The following is a 16,479-nucleotide window of genomic DNA, read 5'->3' on the forward strand; positions in this document are numbered from 1 at the left end:
AACGAACGTATCCTTCAGACTGCTCTGCTGTGTGTTCGCTTACCTACGGGAGTTGAATCTGCCTTGAGATTCAGAGGGTGAGAAGCGCGTTTCTTCTAGGAGCTGCGTTTTGATATTTCCTAGTGAATGGGAATAAACGCTGTATTGAGAAATATCTGCTTCTAAAACCAAAACGGAGCAAACTAACAGGACGGCCTTCAATGTGTGCGTTCAACTTACAGAGTTAAACTGATGTGTGTTTGCAGGAGTTTGTCAACCATTTCTGTGAAGAATCAGAAAACGCATTTTTCCAGCCAAATCCAAGCATTTCAGAAATAGATGTAAACCTCCGTCTAAAACCCAAAACGAACGTATCCTTCAGACTGCTCTGCTGTGTGTTCGCTTACCTACGGGAGTTTAATCTGCCTTGAGATTCAGAGGGTGAGAAGTGCGTGTCTTCTAGGAGCTGCGTTTTGATATTCCCGAGTGAATGGGAGTAAACGCTGTATTGAGAAATATCTGTTTCAAAAACCAGAACGGAGCAACTTAACAGAACGGCCTTCAATGTGTGCGTTCAACATACAGAGTTAAACTGTTGTGGGTTTGGAGGAGTATGTAAAACCTTTCTGTGAAGAAGCAGAAAACGCATTTTCCAGCCAAATCCAAGCATTTCAGAAATAGCTGTAAATCTCCGTCAAACACTAAAAAAAAACGTATCCTTCAGACTGCTCTGCTGTGTGTTCCCTTACCTACGGGAGTTGAATCTGCCTTGAGATTCAGAGGGTGAGAAGCGCGTTTCTTCTAGGAGCTGCGTTTTGATAATCCTGAGTGAATGGGAGTAAACGCTGTATTGAGAAATATCTGCTTCTAAAACCAAAACGGAGCGACCCAACAGAACGGCCTTCAATGTGTGCGTTCAACTTACAGAGTTAAACTGATGTGTGTTTGCAGGAGTTTGTAAGCTTTTTCTGTGAAGAAGCAGAAAACGCATTTTTCACCCCAAATCCAAGCATTTCAGAAATAGCTGTAAATCTTCGTTTAAAACTCAGAACGAACGTATCCTTCAGACTGCTCTGCTGTGTGTTCGCTTACCTACGGGAGTTGAATCTGCCTTGAGATTCAGAGAGTGAGAAGCGCGTTTCTTCTAGGAGCTGCGTTTTGATATTCCCGAGTGAATGGGAGTAAACGCTGTATTGATAAATATCTGCTTCCGAAACACAAACGGAGCAACCTACCAGAACAGCCTTCAATGTATGCGTTCAACTTACAGAGTTCAACTGATGTGTGTTGGCAGGAGTTTGTAAACCCTTTCATTGAAGAATCAGAAAACGCATTTTTCCAGCCAAATCCAAGCATTTCAGAAATAGATGTAAATCTCCGTCTAAAACCCAAAACGACCGTATGCTTCAGACTGCTCTGCTGTGTGTTCGCTTACCTACGGGAGTTGAATCTGCCTTGAGATTCAGAGGGTGAGAACCGCCTTTCTTCTAGGAGCTGCGTTTTGATATTCCCGAGTGAATGCGAGTAAACGCTGTATTGAGAAATATCTGCTTCTAAAACCAAAACGGAGAGACCTGACAGAACAACCTTCAATGTGTGCGTTCACCTTACAGAGTTAAACTGATGTGTGTTTGCAGGAGTTTGTAAACCCTTTCTGTGAAGAAGCAGAAAACGCATTTTTCCAGCCAAATTTAAGCATTTCAGAAATAGCTGTAAATCTCCGTCTAAAACTCAAAAAGAACGTATCCTTCAAACTGCTCGGCTGTGTGTTCGCTTACCTACGGGAGTTGAATCTGCCTTGAGATTCAGAGGGTGAGAAGCGCGTTTGTTCTACAAGCTGCGTTTGGATAATCCCGAGTGAATGGGAGTAAACGCTCTATTGAGAAATATCTGCTTCTAAAACCAAAAGGGAGCAACGTAACAGTACGGCCTTCAATGAGTGCGTTCAACTTACAGAGTTAAACTGATGTGTGTTTGTAGGAGTTTCTACACCCTTTCTGTGAAGAGGAAGAAAACGCATTTTTCCAGCCAAATCCAATCATTTCAGAAATAGCTGTAAATCACCGTCTAAAAGTGAAAAGGAACGTATCCCTCAGAATGCTCTGCTGTGTGTTCGCTTACCTACGGGAGTTGAATCTGCCTTGAGATTCAGAGGGTGAGAAGCGCGTTTCTTCTAGGAGCTGCGTTTTGATATTCCAGAGTGAATGGGAGTAAACGCTGTATTGAGAAATATCTGCTTCTAAAACCAAAACGGAGCGACATAACAGAACGGCCTTCAATGTGTGTGTTCACCTTACAGAGTTAAACTGATGTGTGTTTGCAGGAGTTTGTAAGCTTTTTCTGTGAAAAAGCAGAAAACGCATTTTTCACCCCAAATCCAAGCATTTCAGAAATAGCTGTAAATCTCCGTCTAAAACTCAAAACGAACGTATCCTTCAGACTGCTCTGCTGTGTGTTCGCTTACCTACGGGAGTTGAATCTGCGTTGAGATTCAGAGGGTGAGAAGCACGGTTCTTGTAGGAGCTGCGTTTTGATATTCCCGAGTGAATGGGAGTAAACGCTGTATTGAGAAATATCTGCTTCTAAAACCAAAACGGAGCGACCTAACAGAACGGCCTTCAATGTGTGCGTTCAACTTACAGAGTTAAACTGATGTGTGTTTGCAGGAGTTTGTAAGCTTTTTCTGTGAAGAAGCAGAAAACGCATTTTTCACCCCAAATCCAAGCATTTCAAAAATAGCTGTAAATCTCGGTCTAAAACTCAAAACGAACGTATCCTTCAGACTGCTCTGCTGTGTGTTCGCTTTCCTATGGGAGTTGAATCTGCCTTGAGATTCAGAGGGTGAGAAGCGCGTTTCTACTAGGAGCTGCGGTTTGATATTTCCGAGTGAATGGGAATAAACGCTGTATTGACAAATATCTGCTTCTAAAACCAAAACGGAGCAAACTAACAGGACGGCCTTCAATGTGTGCATTCAACTTAAAGAGTTAAACTGATGTGTGTTTGCAGGAGTTTGTAAACCCTTTCTGTGAAGAAGCAGAAAACGCATTTTTCCAGCCAAATCCAAGCATTTCAGAAAAAGCTGTAAATCTCCGTCTATAACTCAAAACCAACGTATCCTTCAGACTGCTCTGCTGTGTGTTCGCTTAACTACGGGAGTTGAATCTGCCTTGATATTCAGAGGGTGAGAAGCGGGTTGTTTCTAGGAGCTGCGTTTTGATATTCCAGAGTGAATGGGAGCAAACGCTGTATTGAGAAATATCTGCTTTTAAAACCAAAACGGAGCAACATAAAAGAACCGCCTTCAATGTGTGCGTTCAACTTACAGAGGTAAACTGATGTGTGTTTGCAGGAGTTTGTAAACCCTTTCTGTGAAGAAGCAGAAAACGCATTTTTCCAGCGTAATCCAAGCATTTCAGAAATAGCAGTAAATCTCCGTCTAAAACTCAAAACGAACGTATCCTTCAGACTGCTCTGCTGTGTGTTAGCTTACCTACGGGAGTTGAATCTGCCTTGAGATTCAGAGGGTGAGAAGCGCGTTTCTTCTACAAGCTGCGTTTTGATAATCCCGAGTGAATGGGAGTAAACGCTGTATTGAGAAATATCTGCTTCTAAAACCAAAAGGGAGCAACGTAACAGTACGGCCTTCAATGAGTGCGTTCAACTTACAGAGTTAAACTGATGTGTGTTGGTAGGAGTTTCTACACCCTTTCTGTGAAGAGGAAGAAAACGCATTTTTCCAGCCAAATCCAATCATTTCAGAAATAGCTGTAAATCACCGTCTAAAAGTGAAAAGGAACGTATCCCTCAGAATGCTCTGCTGTGTGTTCGCTTACCTACGGGAGTTGAATCTGCCTTGAGATTCAGAGGGTGAGAAGCGCGTTTCTTCTAGGAGCTGCGTTTTGATATTCCAGAGTGAATGGGAGTAAACGCTGTATTGAGAAATATCTGCTTCTAAAACCAAAACGGAGCAACATAACAGACCGGCCTTCAATGTGTGCGTTCAACTTACAGAGGTAAACTGATGTGTGTTTGCAGGAGTTTGTAAACCCTTTCTGTGAAGAAGCAGAAAACGCATTTTTCCAGCCAAATTTAAGCATTTCAGAAATAGCTGTAAATCTCCGTTTAAAACTCAAAACGAACGAATCCTTCAGACTGCTCTGCTGTGTGTTCGCTTACCTACGGGAGTTGAATCTGCCTTGAGATTCAGAGAGTGAGAAGCGCGTTTCTTCTAGGAGCTGCGTTTTGATATTCCAGAGTGAATGGGAGTAAACGCTGTATTGAGAAATATCTGCTTCTAAAACCGAAACGGAGCAACCTAACAGAACGGCCTTCAATGTTTGCGATCAACGTACAGAGTTAAACTGATGTGTGTTTGCAGGAGTTTGTAAACCCTTTCTGTGAAAGAGCAGAAAACGCATTTTTTTAGCAAAATCAAAGAATTTCAGAAATCGCTGTAAATCTCCGGCTAAAACACAAAACGAACGTATCCTTCAGACTGCTCTGCTGTGTGTTCGCTTACTTATGGGAGTTGAATCTGCCTGGACATTCAGAGGGTGAGAAGCCTTTCTTCCGGGCGCTGCGTTTTGATATTCCCAAGTGAATGGGAGTAAACGCTGTATTGAGAAATATCTGCTTCTAAAACCAAAACGGAGCGACCTAGCAGAACGGCCTTCAATGTGTTGGTTCAACGTACAGAGATAAACTGATGTGTGTTCGCAGGAGTTTGTAAACCCTTTCTGTGAAGAAGCAGAAAACGCATTTTTCCAGCCAAATCCAAGCATTTCAGAAATAGCTGTAAATCTTCGTTTAAAACTCAAAAGGAACATATCCTTCAGACTGCTCGGCTGTGTGTTCGCTTACCTACGAAAGTTGAATCTGCATTGAGATTCAGAGAGTGAGAAGCGCGTTTCTTCTTGGAGCTGCGTTTTGATATTCCAGAGTGAATGGGAGTAAACGCTGTATTGAGAAATATCTGCTTCTAAAACCAAAACGGAGCGACCTAACAGAACGGCCTTCAATGTGTGCATTCAACATACAGAGGTAAACTGATGTGTGTGTGCAGGAGTTTGTAAAGCCTTTCTGTGACGAAGCAGAAAACACATTTTTCCAGGGAAATCCAAGCACTTCAGAAATAGCTGTAAATCTCCGTCTAAAACTCAAAACGAACGTATCCTTCAGACTGCTCTGCTATGTGTTCGCTTACCTACCGGAGTTGAATCTGCCTTGAGATTCAGAGGGTGAGAAGCGCGTTTCCTCTAGGAGCTGCGTTTTGGTATTCCAGAGTGAATTGGAGTAAACGCTGTATTGAGAAATATCTGCTTCTAAAACCAAAACGGAGCAAAATAACAAAACGGCCTTCAATGTGTTCGTTCAAGTTACAGAGTTAAACTGATGTGTGTTTGCAGGAGTTTGTAAACCCTTTCTGTGAAGAAGCAGAAAATGCATTTTTCCAGACAAATCCAAGCATTTCATAAATAGCGGTAAATCTCCGTCTAAAACTCAAAACGAACGTATCCTTCAGACTGCTCTGCGGTGTGTTCACTTACCTACGGGAGATGAATCTGCCTTGAGATTCAGAGGGTGAGAATCGCGTTTATTCTAGGAGCTGCGTTTTGATATTCCAGAGTGAATGGGAGTAAACGCTGTATTGAGAAATATCTGCTTCTAAAACCAAAACGGAGCAACGTAACAGAATGGCCTTCAATGTGTGCGTTCAACTTACAGAGGTAAACTGATGTGTGTTTGCAAGAGTTTGTAAACCCTTTCTGTGAAGAAGCAGAAAACGCATTTTTAAAGCCAAATCCAAGCATTTAGCAAATAGCTGTAAATCTCTGTCTAAAACTCAAAACGAACATATCCTTCAGACTGCTCTGCTGTCTGTTCGCTTACCTATGGGAGTTGAATCTGCCTTGAGATTCAGAAAGTAGGAAGGGCGTTTCTTTTAGAAGCTGCGTTTTGATATTCCAGAGTGAATGGGAGTAAACGCTGTATTGAAAAATATCTACTTCTAAAACCAAAACAAAGCAACCTAACAGAACGGCCTTCAATGTGTGCGTTCAACTTACAGAGTTAAACTGATGTGTGTCTGCAGGAGTTTGTAAACCCTTCTATGACGAAGCAGAAAACACATTTTTCCAGCGAAATCCAAGAATTTCAGAAATAGCTGTAAATCTCCGTCTAAAACTCAAAACGAACGTATCCTTCAGACTGCTCTGCTGTGTGTTCGCTTACCTACGGGAGTTGAATCTGCCTTGAGATACACAGGGTGAGACGCGCGTTTCCTCTAGGAGCTGCGTTTGGATATTACCGAGTAAATGGGAGTAAACGCTGTATTGAGAAATATCTGCTTCTAAAACCAAAACGGAGCAACATAACAGAACGGCCTTCAATGTGTGCGTTCAACTTACAGAGTTAAACTGATGTGTGTGTGCAGGAGTTTGTAAAGCCTTTCTGTGACGAAGCAGAAAACACATTTTCCAGCGAAATCCAAGCATTTCAGTAATAGCTGTAAATCTCCGTCTAAAAATAAAAACGAACGTATCCTTCAGACTGCTCTACTAAGTGTTCGCTTACCTACGGGAGTTGAATCTGCCTTGACCTTCAGAGGGTGAGAAGCGCGTTACTTCTAGGAGCTGCGTTTTGATATTCCAGAGTGAATGGGAGTAAACGCTGTATTGAGAAATATCTGCTTATAAAATCAAAACGGAGCAACCTAACAGAACGACCTTCAATGTGTGCGTTCAACTTACAGAGGTAAACTGAGGTGTGTTTGCCGGAGTTTGTAAACCCTTTGTGTGAAGAAGCAGAAAACGCATTTTTCCAGCCAAATCCAAGCATTTCAGAAATAGCTGTAAATCTCCGTCTAAAACTCAAAACAAACGTATCCTTCAGACTGCTCTGCTGTGTTCACTTAACTACGGGAGTTGAATCTGCCTTGAGATTCAGAGGGTGAGAAGCGCGTTACTTCTAGGAGCTGCGTTTTGATATTCCGGAGTGAATGGGAGTAAACGCTGTATTGAGAAATATTTGCTTCTGAAACCAAAACGGAGCAAACTAACAGAACGGCCTTCAACGTGTGGGTTCAACTTACAGAGTTAAACTGATGTGTGTTTGCAGGAGTTTGTAAACGCTTTCTGTGAAGACGCAGAAAACGCATTTTTCAAGCCAAATCCAAGCATTTCAGGAATAACTGAAAATCTCCGTTTAAAAGTCCAAACGAACTTATCCTTCAGACTGCTCTCCTGTGTGTTCGCTTACCTATGGGAGTTGAATCTGCCTTGAGATTCAGAGAGTAAGAATCGCGTTTCTTCTAGGAGCTGCGTTTTCATATTCCAGAGTGAATGGGAGTAAACGGTGTATTGAGAAATATCTGCTTCTAAAACCAAAACGGAGCAACCTAACAGAACGGCCTTCAATGTGTGCGTTCACCGTACGGAGTTAAACTGATGTGTGTTCAGGAGTTTGTCAACCCTTTCTGTGAGGAAGCAGAAAACACATTTTTTCAGCGAAATCCAAGCATTTCAGAAATAGCTGTAAATCACCGTCTAAAACTCAAAACGAAGGTATCATACAGACTGCTCTGCTGTGTGTTCGCTTACCTACGAAAGTTGAACCTGCCTTGAGATTCAGCGAGTGAGAAGCGCGTTTTTTCTAGGAGCTGCGTTTTGATATTCCAGAGTGAATGGGAGTAAACGCTGTATGGAGAAATATCTGCTTTTAAAACCAAAACGGAGCAACCTAAATGAACGTCCTTCAATGTGTGCGTTCAACTTATAGAGTTAAACTGATGTGTGTTTGCAGGAGTTTGTAAACCCTTTCTGTGAAGAAGCAGAAAACGCATTTTTCACCCCAAATCCAAGCATTTCAGAAATAGCTGTAAATCTCCGTTTAAAACACAAAACGAACGTATCCTTCAGACTTCTCTGCTGTGTGTTCGCTTACCTACGGGAGTTGAATCTACCTTGAGATTCAGAGAATAAGAAGCGCGTTTCTTCTAGAGGCTGCGTATTGATATTCCAGAGTGAATGGGAGTAAACGGTGTATTGAGAAATATCTGCTTCTAAAACCAAAACGAAGCAACCTAACAGAACAGCCTTTAATGTGTGCGTTCATCTTACAGAGCTAACCTGATGTTTGTTTGCAGGAGTTTGTAAACCCTTTCGGTGCAGAAGCAGAAAACGCATTTTTCCAGCCAAATCCAAGTCTTTCAGAAATAGCTGTAAATCTCCGTCTAAAACTCAAAACGAACGTATCCTTCAGACTGCTCTGCTGTGTGTTTTCTTACGTACGGGAGTTGAATCTGCCTTGAGATTCAGAGAGTGAGAAGCGCGTTTCTTCTAGGAGCTGCGTTTTGATATTCCCGAGTGAATGGCAGTAAACGCTGTATTGAGAAATATCTGCTTCTAAAACCAAAACGGAACAACCTAACAGAACGGCCTTCAATGTGTGTGTTCAACGTACAGAGTTAAACTGATGTGTGTTTGCAGGAGTTTGTAAACCCTTCTTGTGAAGGAGCAGAAAACGCATTTTTCCCGCCCAATACAGGCATTTCAGAAATATCTGTAAATCTCCGTTTAAAACCCAAAACCAACTTATTCTTCAGACTGCTCTGCAGTGTGTTTGCTTACGTACGGTAGTTGAATCTGCCTTGAGCTTCAGAGACTGAGAAGCACGTTTCTTCTAGGAACTGCGTTTTGATATTCCAGAGTGAATGGGAGTAAACGCTTTATTGCGAAATATCTGCTTCTGAAACCAAAACGGAGCAACATAACAGAACGGCCTTCAATGTGTGCATTCAACTTACAGAGTTACACTGATGTGTGTTTGCAGGAGTTTGTAAATTCTTTCTGTGAAGAAGCAGAAAACGCATTTTTCCAGCCAAATCCAAGCACTTCAGAAACAGCTGTAAATCTCTGTCTAAAACTCAAAACGAATGTAATCTTCAGACTGCTCTGCTGTGTGTTCGCTTAACTACGGGAGTTGAATCTGCCTTCAGCTTCAGAGAGTGAGATGTGCATTTCTGCCTGGAACTGCGTTTTGATATTTCAGAGTGAATGGGAGTAAACGCAGTATTGAGAAATATCTGCTTCTAAAACCAAAACGGAGCAACCTAACAGAACGGCCTTCAATGTGTGCGTTCAACTTACAGAGTTAAACTGATGTGTGTTTGCAGGAGTTTGTAAACCCTTTCTGTGAAGAAGCAGAAACCGCATTTTTCAAGCCAAATCCAAGCATTCCAGAAATAGTTGTAAATCTAGGTATAAAACACAAAACGAACGTATCCTTCAGACTGCTCTGCTGTGTGTTCGCTTACCTACGGGAATTGAATCTGTTTTGACATTCAGAGGGTGAGAAGCGTGTTTCTTCTAGGAGCTGGGTTTTGATATTCCCGAGTGAATGGGAGTAAACGCTGTATTGAGAAATATCTGCTTCTAAAAAAAAACGGAGAAACCTAACAGAACGGCCTTCAATGTGTGCGTTCAACTTACAGAGTTAAACTGATGTGTGTTTGCAGGAGATTTTAAACCCTTTCCGTGAAGAAGCACAAAACCCATTTTTTCAGCCAAATCCAAGCATTTCAGAAATAGCTGTAAATCTCCGTCTAAAACTCAAAAGGAACTTATCTTTCAGACTGCTCTGCTGTGTGTTCGCTTACCTACTGGAGTTGAATCTTCCTTGAGATTCAGAGAGTGAGAAGCGCGTTTTTTTCAAGAGCTTCGTTTTGATATTTCAGAGTGAATGGGAGTAAACACTGTATTGAGAAATATCTGCTTCTAAAACCAAAACGGAGCAACCTAACAAAACGGCCTTCAATGTGTGCGTTCAACTTACAGAGTTAAACTCATGTGTGTTTGCCGGAGTTTGTAAACATTTTCATTGAAGAAGCAGTAAACGCATTTTTCCAGCCAAATCCAAGCACTTCAGAAATCGCTTTAAATCTCCGTGTAAAACTCAAAACAAACGTATCCTTCAGACAGCTCTGCTGTGTATTCGCTTACCTACGGGACTTGAATCTGCCTTGAGATTCAGAGGGTGAGAAGCGCGTTTATTCTAGGAGCTTAATTTTGATATTACTGAGTGAATTGGAGTAAACGCTGTATTGAGAAATATCTGCTTCTGAAACCAAAACGAAGCAACCTAACAGAACGGCCTTCACTGTGTGCGTTCAACTTACAGAGTTAAACTGATGTGTGTTTGCAGGAGTTTGTAAACCCTCTCTGTGAAGAAGCAGAAAACGCATTTTTCCAGCCAAATCCGAGCATTTCAGAAATAGCTGTAAATCTCCGTTTAAAACTCAAAACGACCGTATCTTTCAGACTGCTCTGCTGTGTGGACGCTTACCTACGGGAGTTGAATCTGCCTTGAGATTCTGAGAGTGAAAAGCACGTTACTTCTAGGAGCTGCGTTTTGATATTCCAGAGTGAATGGGAGTAAACGCTGTATTTAGAAATATCTCCTTCTAAAACCAAAACAGAGCAACCTAACAGAACGGCCTTCAATGTGTGCATTCAACTTACAGAGTTAAACTCATGTGTGTTTGCCGGAGTTTGTAAACCCTTTCTTTGAAGAAGCAGTAAAGGCATTTTTCAAGCCAAATCCAAGCATTTCAGAAATTGCTTTAAATCTCCGTCTAAAATTCAAAACGAACGTATCCTTCAGATTGCTCTGCTGTCTGATCGCTTACCTACGAAACTTGAATCTGCCTTGAGATTCAGAGGGTGAGAAGCGAGTTTCTTCTAGGAGCTGAATTTTGATATTACAGAGTGAATTTGAATAAACGCTGTATTGAGAGATATCTGCTTCTGAAACCAAAACGGAGCAACCTAACAGAACGGCCTTCAATGCGTGCGTTCAACTTACAGAGTTAAACTGACGTGTGTTAGCAGGAGTTTGTAAACCCATTCTGTGAAGAAGTAGAAAACGCATTTTTCTAGCCAAGTCCAATCATTTCAGAAATAGCTGTAAATCTCCGTCTAAACCTCAAAACGAACGTATCCTTCAGACTGCTCTGCTGTGTGTTCGCTTACCTACGGGAGTTGAATCTCCCTTGAGATTAGGAGGGTGAGAAGCGCCTTTCTTCTAGAAGCTGCGTTTAGATATTTCCGAGTGCATGGGAGTGAACGCTGTATTGAGAAATATCTGCTTCTAAAACCAAAACGGAGCAACCTAACAGAACGGCCTTCAATTTGTTAGTTCAACTTACAGAGGTAAACTGATGTGTGTTTGCAGGAGTTTGTAAACCCTTTCTGTGATGAAGCAGAAAACGCGTTTTTCCTACCAAATCCAAGCATTTCAGAAATAGCTGTAAATCTCCGTCTAAAACTCAAAACGAACGTATCCTTCAGAACTGCTATGCTGTGTGTTTGATTAACTACGGAAGGTGAATCTGCCTTGAGATTCAGAGAGTGAGAAGCGCGTTTCTTCTAAGAACTGCGTTTTGATATTCCAGAGTGAATGGGAGTAAACGCTGTATTGAGAAATATCTGCTTCAAAAACCAAAACGGAGCAACCTAACAGAACGGCCTTCAATGTGTGCGTTCAACTTACAAAGTTAAACTGATGTGTGTGTGCAGGAGTTTGTAAACCCTTTCTGTGATGAAGCAGAAAACTCATTTTTCCAGCCAAATCCAAGCATTTCAGAAATAGCTGTAAATCTCCATCTAAACTCAAGACGAACGTATCCTTCAGACTGCTCTACTGTGTGTTGGCTTACCTACGGGAGTTGAATCTGCCTTGAGATTCAGAGAGTGAGAAGCCCGTTTCTTCTTGGAGCTGCGTTTTGATATTTTAGAGTGAATGGAAGTAAACTCTTTATTGAGAAATATCTGATTCTAAAACCAAAACGGAGCAACCTAACAGGACGGCCTTCAATGTGTGCGTTCAACTTACAGAGTTAAACTGATGTGTGTTTGCAGGAGTTTGTAAACCCTTTCTGTGAAGAAGGAGAAAACGCATTTTTCCAACCAAATCCAAGCATTTCAGAAATAGCTGTAAATCTCCGTCTAAAACTCAAAACGAACGTATCCATCAGACTGTTCTGCTGTATGTTCGCTTACCTACGAGAATTGAATCTGCCTTGAGATTCAGAGGGTGAGTAGCGCGTTTATTCTAAGAGCTGCGTTTTGATATTCCAGAGTGAATGGGAGTAAAAGCTGTATTGAGAAATATCTGCTTCTAAAAGGAAAACGGAGCAACCTAAGGGAACGGCCTTCAATGTGTGCGTTCAACTTACAGAGTTAAACTGATGTGTGTTTGCAGGAGTTTGTAAACGCTTTCTGCGAAGAAGCAGAAAACACATATTTCCAGCAAAATCCAAACATTTCAGAAATAGCTGTAAATCTCCGTCTAAAACTCAAAACGAACGTATACTTCAGACTGCTCTGCTGTGTGTTCGCTTACCTATGGGAATTGAATCTGTTTTGAGATTCAGAGGGTGAGAAGCGCATTTCTTCTAGGAGCTGCGCTTTGATATTCCCGAGTGAATGGGAGTAAACTCTGTATTGAGAAATATCTGCTTCTAAAACCAAAACGGAGCAACCTAACAGAACGGCCTTCAATGTGTGCGTTCAACTTACAGAGTTAAACTCATGTGTGTTTGCCGGAGTTTGTAAACCCTTTCTTTGAAGAAGCAGTAAACGCATATTTCCAGCCAAATCCGAGCATTTCAGAAATCGCTTTAAATCTCTGTCTAAAACTCAAAACGAACGTATCCTTCAGACTGCTCTGGTGTGTGTTCCCTTACCTAAGGGAGTTGAATCTGCCCTGTGATTCAGAGAGTGAGAAGCGCGTTTCTTCTAGGATCTGCGTTTTGATATTTTAGAGTGAATGGGAGTAAACGCTGTATTGAGAAATATCTGCTTCTAAAACCAAAACGGAGCAACCTAACAGGACGGCCTTCAATGTGTTCGTTCAACTTACAGAGTTAAACTGATGTGTGTTTGGAGGAGTTTGTAAACCCTTAATGCGAAAAAGCAGAAAACGCATTTTTCCAGCAAAATCCAAACATTTCAGAAATAGCTGTAAATCTCCGTCTAAAACTCAAAACGAACGTATCCTTCAGACTGCTCTGCTGTGTGTTCGCTTACCTACGGGAATTGAATCTGTTTTGAGATTCAGAGGGTGAGAAGCGCGTTTCTTCTAGGAGCTGCGTTTTGATATTCCCGAGTAAATGGGAGTAATCGCTGTATTGAGAAATATCTGCTTCTAAAACCAAAACGGAGCAACCTGACAGAACGGCCTTCAATGTGTGCGTTTAACTTACAGAGTTAAACTGATGTGTGTTTGCAGGAGTTTTTAAACCCTTTCTGTGAAGAAGCAGAAAACGCATTTTTCCAGCCAAATCCAAGCATTTCAGAAATAGCTGTAAATCTCCGTCTAAAACTCAAAACGAACGTATATTTCAGACTGCTCTGCTCTGTGTTCGCTTACCTAGAAAAGTTGAATCTGCCTTGAGATTCAGAGGGTGAGAAGCGCGTTTCTTCTAGGAGCTGCGTTTGGATATTACCGAGTAGATGGGAGTAAACGCTGTATTGAGAAATATCTGCTTCTAAAACCAAAACGGAGCAACCTGACAGAACGGCCTTCAATGTGTGCGTTTAACTTACAGAGTTAAACTGATGTGTGTTTGCAGGAGTTTTTAAACCCTTTCTGTGAAGAAGCAGAAAACGCATTTTTCCAGCCAAATCCAAGCATTTCAGAAATAGCTGTAAATCTCCGTCTAAAACTCAAAACGAACGTATATTTCAGACTGCTCTGCTCTGTGTTCGCTTACCTAGAAAAGTTGAATCTGCCTTGAGATTCAGAGGGTGAGAAGCGCGTTTCTTCTAGGAGCTGCGTTTGGATATTACCGAGTAAATGGGAGTAAACGCTGTATTGAGAAAAATCTGCTTCTAAAACCAAAACGGAGCAACCTAACAGAACGGCCGTCAATGTGTGCGTTCAACTTACAGAGTTAAACTGATTTGTGTTTGCGGGAGTTTGTAATCCCTTTCTGTGAAGAAGCAGAAAACGCATTTTTCCAGACAAATCCAAGCATTTCACAAATAACTCTAAATCTCCGTCTAAATCTCAGAACGAATGTATCCTTCAGACTGCTCTGCTGTGTGTTCACTTACCTACGGGAGTTGAATCTGCCTTGAGATTCAAAGGGTGAGAAGCCCGTTTCTTCTAAGAGCTGCGTTTTGATATTCCCGAGTGAATGTGAGTAAACGCTGTATTGAGAAATATCTGCTTCTAAAACCAAAACGGAGCAACCTAACAGAACGTCCTTCGAAGTGTTCGTTCAACTTAGAGAGTTAAAGTGATGTGTGTTTGCAGGAGTTTGTAAACCCTTTCTGTGACCAAGCAGAAAACACATTTTTCCAGCGAAATCCATGCATTTCAGAAATAGATTTAAATCTCCGTCTAAAACTCAAAACGAACGTATCCTTCAGACTGCTCTGCTGTGTGTTCGGTTCCGTACGGGAGTTGAATTTGCCTTGAGATTCAGAGGGTGAGAAGCGGGTTTCTTCTAGGAGCTGCCTTTTGATATTTCCGAGTGAAAGGGAATAAACGCTGTATTGAGAAATATCTGCTTCTAAAACCAAAACGGAGCAACCTAACAGAACGGCCTTCAATGTGTGCGTTCAATTAGAGTTAAACTGATGTGTGTTTGCAGGAGATTGTAAACCCTTTCTGTGAAGAAACAGAAAACGCATTCTTCCAGCCAAATACAAGCATTCCTGAAACAGCTGTAAATCTCCGTTTAAAACTCAAAACGAACTTATCCTTCAGACTGCTCTGCTGTGCTGGCTTACCTATGGGAGTTGAATCTGCCTTGAGATTCAGAGGGTGAGAAGCGCGTTTCTTCTAGGAGCTGCGTTTTGATATTCCCTAGTGAATGGGAGTAAACGCTGTATTGAGAAATATCTGCTTCTAAAACCAAAACGGAGCAACCTACCATAACGGCCTTCAACGTGTGCGTTCAACTTACAGAGATAAACTGATGTGTGTTTGCAGGAATTTGTAAACCCTTTCTGTGAAGAAGCAGAAAACGCATTTTTCCAGCCAAATTTAAGCATTTCAGAAATAGCTGTAAATCTCCGTTTAAACTCCAAAAGCACGTATCCTTCAGAGTGCTCTGCTATGTGTTCGCTTACCTACGAAAGTTGAATCTCCCTTGAGATTCAGAGGGTGAGAAGCGCGTTGCTTCTAGGAGCTGCGTTTTGATATTCTCGAGTGAATGGGAGTAAACACTGTATTGAGAAATATCTGATTCTAAAAGCAAAATGGAGCAACCTAACAGAACGGCCTTCAATGTGTGTGATCAACTTACAGAGTTAAACTGATGTGTGTGTGCAGTAGTTTGTAAACTCTTTCTCTGAAGACGCAGAAAACGCATTTTTCCAGACAAATCCAAGCATTTCAGAAATAGCTGTAATCTCCGTCTAAAACTCAAAACGAACGTATGTTTCAGACTGCTCTGCTGTGTGTTCGCTTACCTACGGGAGTTGAATGTGCCTTGAGATTCACAGAGTGAGAAGCGCTTTTCTTCTAGGAGCTGCGTTTTGATATTCCAGAGTGAATGGGAGTAAACCCTGTATTGAGAAATATCTGCTTCTAAAACCAAAACGGAGCAACCTATCAGAACGGCTTTCAATGTGTGCGTTCACCATTCAGAGTTAAACTGACGTGTGTTTGCAGGAGTTTGTAAACCCTTTCTGTGAAGAAGCAAAAAACACATTTTTCCAGCCAAATCCTAGCATTTCAGAAATAGCTGTAAATCTCCGTCTAAAACTCAAAACGAACGTATCCTTCAGACTGCTCTGCTGTCTGTTCGCTTTCCGATGGGAGTTGAATCTGCCTTGAGATTCAGAGGGTGAGAAGCGGGTTTCTTCCAGGAGCTGCGTTTTGATATTCCCGAGTGAATGGGAGTAAACGCTCTATTGAGAAATATCTGCTTCTAAAACCAAAACGGAGCAACCTAACAGAACGGCCTTCAATGTGTGCGTTCAACTTACAGAGTTAAACTGATGTGTGTTTGCAGGAGTTTGTAAACCCTTTCTGTGAAGAAGCAGAAAACGCAATTTTCCAGCCAAATCCAAGCATTTCAGAAATAGCTGTAATTCTCCGTCTAAAACTCAAAACGAACGTATTATTCAGACTGCTCTGCTGTGTGTTCGCTTCCGTACGGGAGTTGAATCTGCGGTGAGATTAAGAGGGTAAGAAGCGGGTTTCTTCTAGGAGATGCCTTTTGATATTTCCGAGTGAAAGGGAATAAACGCTCTATTGAGAAATATCTGCTTCTAAAACCAAAACGGAGCAACCTAACAGAACGGCCTTCAATGTGTGTGTTCAACTTCCAGAGTTAAACTGATGTGTGTTTGCAGGAGTTTGTAAACCCTTTCTGTGAAGAAGCAGAAAACGCATTTTTCCAGCGAAATCCAAGCATTTCAGAAATAGCTTTAAATCTCCGTCTAAAACTCAAAACGAACGTATCCTTCAGACTGCTTTGCTGTG

This window comes from Callithrix jacchus, chromosome 10, assembly GCF_049354715.1.
Source record: "Callithrix jacchus isolate 240 chromosome 10, calJac240_pri, whole genome shotgun sequence".
Classification (NCBI taxonomy): Eukaryota; Metazoa; Chordata; class Mammalia; order Primates; family Cebidae; genus Callithrix; species Callithrix jacchus.